Raw genomic sequence first — 6009 nt, 5'->3', positions numbered from 1 at the left:
TCTGATTTTGTGAGTGTTGCCAAGCACTACTTCTTCTCTTCCAATCATCTTTAATTTTAGTATCTAATTCTGATGCTAGTAGTCATGCGACCTCTACACAAACAAACAAAAAAAAATTGGGGCCACCCCTCTGGTGGCCAAGAGAGGGATCGGGCCAACAATGGGACCGTAGTGGTAGGGTTACTCAAGGTCCCCATACCTGAGTACAAACCTCGGTCAAAGCTTCGACAAACAAAGACAATCAATTGACCAAGTGGATTGTCAACAGCTTACATTAAACTAGAGTGATTATTCTCTCATTCTCTGCAGTGTGTGCGGTGGTACAATGAGCATCAGAAGGCTAAAAGCGTCCAAGCATGTGTCAAGAGGTCCTCTCGGCCATCCATTGCTTACTACACCACCGCACTCACTGCAAAGAATGTTTTCACATTAATGCACTACTTGCTAAGAAAAACTATTTTAGGAAACTTTGTATCAAATCTATCAAACTACCTATATACATGAACGCACGAATGTGTGAGAAAGAGAGATAAAGAGAGCAATTACATTTAGTGCACTAAGGAAGTGCATCTAAAAATGGTAGTCTTATTATTAATTTACTATTGATGCGATTTAATTAAAAATAATATACTATGGTTTTTTTTTTTTTGGGTGGGGGGTGGTAGAATACTAAGGTTATGTTTGATATGCATTCATTCTTAGATGCAGTGTACGTTGATAATGTATTCCAAGAAATCATATCAAATACAGTTTTAATTTCAACTAGTACACTTTATGAATCCAAATGCTTAAAAATTATAATTGTATGGTTCATTCTCTATAACCACTATTTAGAGTTGAGATCGCTAGGTTGTGTGATGCTTGGCACCCCAAAAATGTGGAGGTTGAGATGAGATGAAAAATATACATTAAATAAGTAGTAGGTTTAGATATTTATAATCATGGGTGGAAGACTAAGATTGGATTTGATATGATACTAAACACAGTTTCATTCTCTCAACAATTAGACAACTGATAATTAAAGGGAAAAAAAAGGATGTATAGTCGTGTGGTCCTTGCTTCAAGACAGAAGGGCACACAAAATTATCATCTCACCGTCTGCAAAATAAAAGATCTCATTTATGTTGATGCCCTGCACGGCCTCTCATTGGTCCCCGAAATGGTGTAGAGACCACGCAACCAGGTAACAATCCCTTGTCTTTAATTTAATAATACTCTTACTATGACTACTTGGCATATTATTAGGTGTCTTGTTATTACGGATGGGGTAATGCTAGTGTTGGTCTTTTATTCAGATTTAGCTTTGGGAGAAATGGAGAGGTGCGTCAAAAGTGCTATGTGACAAAATAATGCTTGTTAAACTCAAGTGAAAATTCTGCAGGACAGTTATATGACCAATTATAACATGGAGTGGAGCGTTGAGCTGTCAAGAAGAGTGGTTTGAACAAACCAAGTGTAGCGGAGATGAGGATGATGAGAGGGTTGTGCGGCAAGACCAAGAGAGATAGAGTAAGGGCTGATTGTATTAGAAGGGAGTTGGGGGCTACACCAATTAGTGACAAGCTCCGCGTGAACAGGTTAAGATGGCTATGCATGTGCAAAGGAGATCTATAGATGCCCTAGTGCGGAAGAGTGATCAAATTCATTTGGAAGGAATCAGAAGAGGTAGAGATACACCTAAAATGACTATTAACAAAGTGGTGAGAAAAGATATGCACATGGTGGGGCTCGATTCTAAAATGACCATGGACAGAGTTTTGTGGAGGACAGGGACTCCGGTAGCCGACCCCGTGTAAGGTATGTTCCTATGATGCGTCTTTGACTACTGCTTTATCTTCATCTTTTATCTCCCTTTTACTTCTTTTGTTGCTTCTTTATTTTTCTTTTTCTATTTCGAATTCATGTAGACAATCTCATTTAGTTGGGATAAAGTTATATTTGTTGTTGTTAGCTTTGGGAGATAAGAAAGACAAATTGACATCAAATTTATAAATTAATTAAAATATCAAGTTATGCTTACAAATAAGTTTATCAAATCTTCCCATTGACCAATATCCATTTCATTATCAAAATGCCATTTCCTTTTCTATCCTATAATTATAATGCCATCATTTATTTATTATGATCATGGGTTCATGTTATAGAGGATCCTACATTCATCTCACTTGTAATTTTTCAGTCCAATACAATTATATAATGTGGGTTAAATCAAGATTTATTATTATAAAAAAATTACAAGAATATCATAAACCTCTAATATGTAATAATGGAGATTAGTAGCAATTTGTAATTTTCTACAACTTTGGAAAAACTTTTAAATTTTAAATTTGCATGGCAGGCTAATTTTCTATTAAAAGTTGATCGATCGGATGAGTAAAATGCCCTTCATAATATGGATCCACGCAAATGTCAATCAATTGCTTGCCAAGTGGAAAATTGTGATTTGCAAAGTTCTTCACCATGGTGAATATTATTAGCCTCAATAATAATATTATTAGGATATCAATAATAAAAATAATTAATATTGTTAATAGTAAGAATTATTTTATTATTGTCACAACTGTTTGTTATTATAATATATCCATTTCAATTATTGGTTAAAGATGAAGACATGATTTAGATTAGTCCCATGTCAAATTTCATAATCTAAATTAATCATATTCCCCATTTCCTACTAGCACATATACCGTGTGTTAGTGCATGTGTATCGATACTCTTGGCATTATTCTCTCTCTCTCTCTCTCTCTCTCTCTCTCTCTCTCTCTCTCTCTCTCTCTCTCTCTCCAAAATCCCATTTGATTCTCTATCCTTACTCCTGGAGTTGGCATGTAAAATTTATCATATAATGTGTGTTCTAACTTATAAAATAATCACTGTCGCATATATATTATAGTGTTAAGCTTTTGGTAAAATAAAAAAAGGGACATTTTTCCTTTCTTATAATCAACTTGGCCTATAATGCTATCAAAGACCATTAACTATCTTCACTGTTTCCCCTACTTGTGACCTTTTCATGGGCCGGCTTGATCCCAATTGGGTGCTCCTCTTTCCCTTAGAAGGAGTTGGGCCCACTGAGTAGAATCTATCGTGCAAAAGGAATCCAAGGAAACAATTCAATGACCCAATTGACATGTCTTTTTATATTACCGGAATCTTAATTGATTTGTTCAACAAAAAAAAATCTTAATTAATTTGATTACTATAAATTAAATCATACTAACCTTTTCTTTTTTAATATATGTAGATCTTCTATTATCCTCCCACAAAAGAGATAGATATGTTATTCCGTAGGAGAGAGGAGAGAGTAGAGAGAGACACGGGAAGACATCAATGTATGCATATGGTATGTAGCCTGACAGCATTCTTTTTTCTAACAAGTACTAGGATCATCTTTGAATGATAATCCTAAAGTTGCTTTACTTATTCTCGTAGTTTTATTCTCTTTTGAATGATATTTTTAAGCTGGATGGTCCAGAAAGATCTGCAAGAATCTTAAATTAGTGACAATTGTCGGCAATAAAGAGAGACAACTTGCATATGGGACATGTGGCATGCTCGAGACCCCTTGTGTTGAGGGAAAGAGATGTTGAAAGTGACTCTCCATAGTAAGCATAGTGTCATAATCCCTAATCCATCCTAATCGAAAAAAGTTAATAAAAATCCTACTTAGGATGGTAGAGCCTGATTTTTATTGCTGCCCAAGAAGGCACAAGTACATCTTAGGTTGAATGCAAATGCAAAATTATATTTAACTTTAGGGAAAAAGATTGCTATCCACTTGTGTATGTCTATGCCTAGACATAGGTAAGCACGAAAAGATCATATTGCCTCTCCTGCCTCATGTGTTGAAATTGCCTTTGTGTGGTTTATCATTAGTCTGCGCACTAGCACAGTGGCTGTGCAAGTGGGTAGCGTTCTATTACCCTTGATTTTGACTTGAAACAACTTAGAGTCATCATAAATAAAATTTGTATGCAATATTATTTGACCCAATATGCCTAACAACAATATAATCACCCCTAATAGAGTCTTTATCCCCAAATATTACAAACTAGTTGTTTAAAAAAAATTCAATGACACTGATGTATACCATTGTCCCTAGATTGAAATCAATACTATGGGCTGCATTTTGAAATCAAAATGGGATTTATTGTTGAAGGATTAAAGAATCTCATACTTTCTGTAGTGTTATTTGTTGAGGGTTGATGTCTAGTATTTTGTGGTTAGGATTGTAGGCTGTTTTTGATGAAAGTTAAAATTCCGTAGAAGAATTTTTTTTTGATTTACATGGGAATAAATTTGAGAAATTATCTCTTTATTTGTCTTATAAATTGGTAGTTATGTGGGAATTATTTGTAAACATAGAAAGGCATGAGGCAGAGAGCTTAGAATCTTTTTCTCATTGCTAGTGAAAGCACTCTCATCTTTCCGTGAGACATAGACATAAACATCTTATCGAACCAAGTATACATGATGTGCTGTCAAAGAACTTCACAAAGAAAAGTGGTTCCAATATTTGGGATAGTACTTTGCATATTTTTCCTTCTTTGCAACAAATAGTGTGGTGGAAAGTTGGTTCAGGTACTTCCATTAATATTTGGAATGATCCATGGCCTAACCACCCTGGTCTTTTTCTTGAATTTAATGATCCTAACCAAATTGCTATGGCAAAGTTTCAAAAAAGGAGTACTCACTACTAAGACTCTTGGCATTGTACCTATCCTCTAGAATCCCCAGTAACAGAACCACAGGTAATGACACACTGCCCCCCTCTGTTAATATTTCATTGGAGTCCTCTTTATGGAAAATTGAAGTGCATCCTAAGTTTAAGATTTTCATGTGAAAACTGTTGAACAATAGCATTACTAATACTATCAAGGGAGCATGCCTAAATTAACATGTGTCCTGAGCTCAACTCCGTCAGCCTCATAGTTTCTATGGTTCTCGTAAGATCAAGTGCTGACTCGACTCGCATGTGTGAAAGAAGGGGTAAATATGGGTCTGAGGGATTAGTCGGGGCCAAAGGTCTGAACACACACATTAGCAAAAAAAAATTGTTGGACAATGGCATTACTAATACTGGCAGAGTATGCAGGTTTTTAAGAATTGACGTCTTGTCCCAACTGCGGATGAGAGAGAGAGACATATGTTTCTGTCTTACCCTATCACTTAAAAGGATTTGGGCTGCAAGTCTTGGTATGAGAACTGAATTCCTTGAAGCCCAACTCGCTATTTATTGATATTTCATCAGGCAATATAGGAATTACTGTGTTCATTCTAACAAACCCCTTGACCCTTCTCTGGTCCTAAGGAATGCAAACAAAGGGAAGTGTAGTCCTTCAACCCTCCCTCCCTCCCTCAATCCTCTTAGCCCTGAAAATCTCTTCTCCTTGTTGGGATAACTTTTGGGATTTTATCCCTAATCATTCTAATGTTATAATTTGTAATGTAGTCTTGTTCTACATTATATTTAGGAAAGGTACACTTGTAAGTGCTCACCTAATCCAGGCCGAAGGCGAATTGATAAGATAAAACAAATTAGATTACGTAACTTTTTACCATTATGTCATTCTCTAGAGTGTTATCTTGCGCGCTTTATTGGTACATGTGAAATGACAGGATCCTATCTTTATTGAAAGAAATGTTATACTAAAAGGCCAAAAGAGTTAAGTTACGACATCATTTTCACCAATTTTGATTACAACTTCATTTTGTTATAAGTGACAAAAAATGTTTTCTATATTTTCCCATATATATACACTTTTTATTTTTTTACACCAATAGAAACCTGGCTTAAATCTTATATTAAAATCATTTCTATGGGGTTTACCAAGAGGAAAGATGAAGAGGGGGACAAAAAAAGAGGGAATAATGTTATGTACCATCATAATTTTAAAATCATGGCCCCTTTTTATCCAAAGTTAAATTTTGACAAAGAATACTAAAATATCCAACTTTTTAATGTTCTGAATGAAATGAAACCACCTCCCCCTACCCCGCAACCCCCCC

Source organism: Macadamia integrifolia, chromosome 9 (genome assembly GCF_013358625.1).
Source record: "Macadamia integrifolia cultivar HAES 741 chromosome 9, SCU_Mint_v3, whole genome shotgun sequence".
Lineage (NCBI taxonomy): Eukaryota > Viridiplantae > Streptophyta > Magnoliopsida > Proteales > Proteaceae > Macadamia > Macadamia integrifolia.
This window is presented reverse-complemented; position numbering follows the sequence as displayed.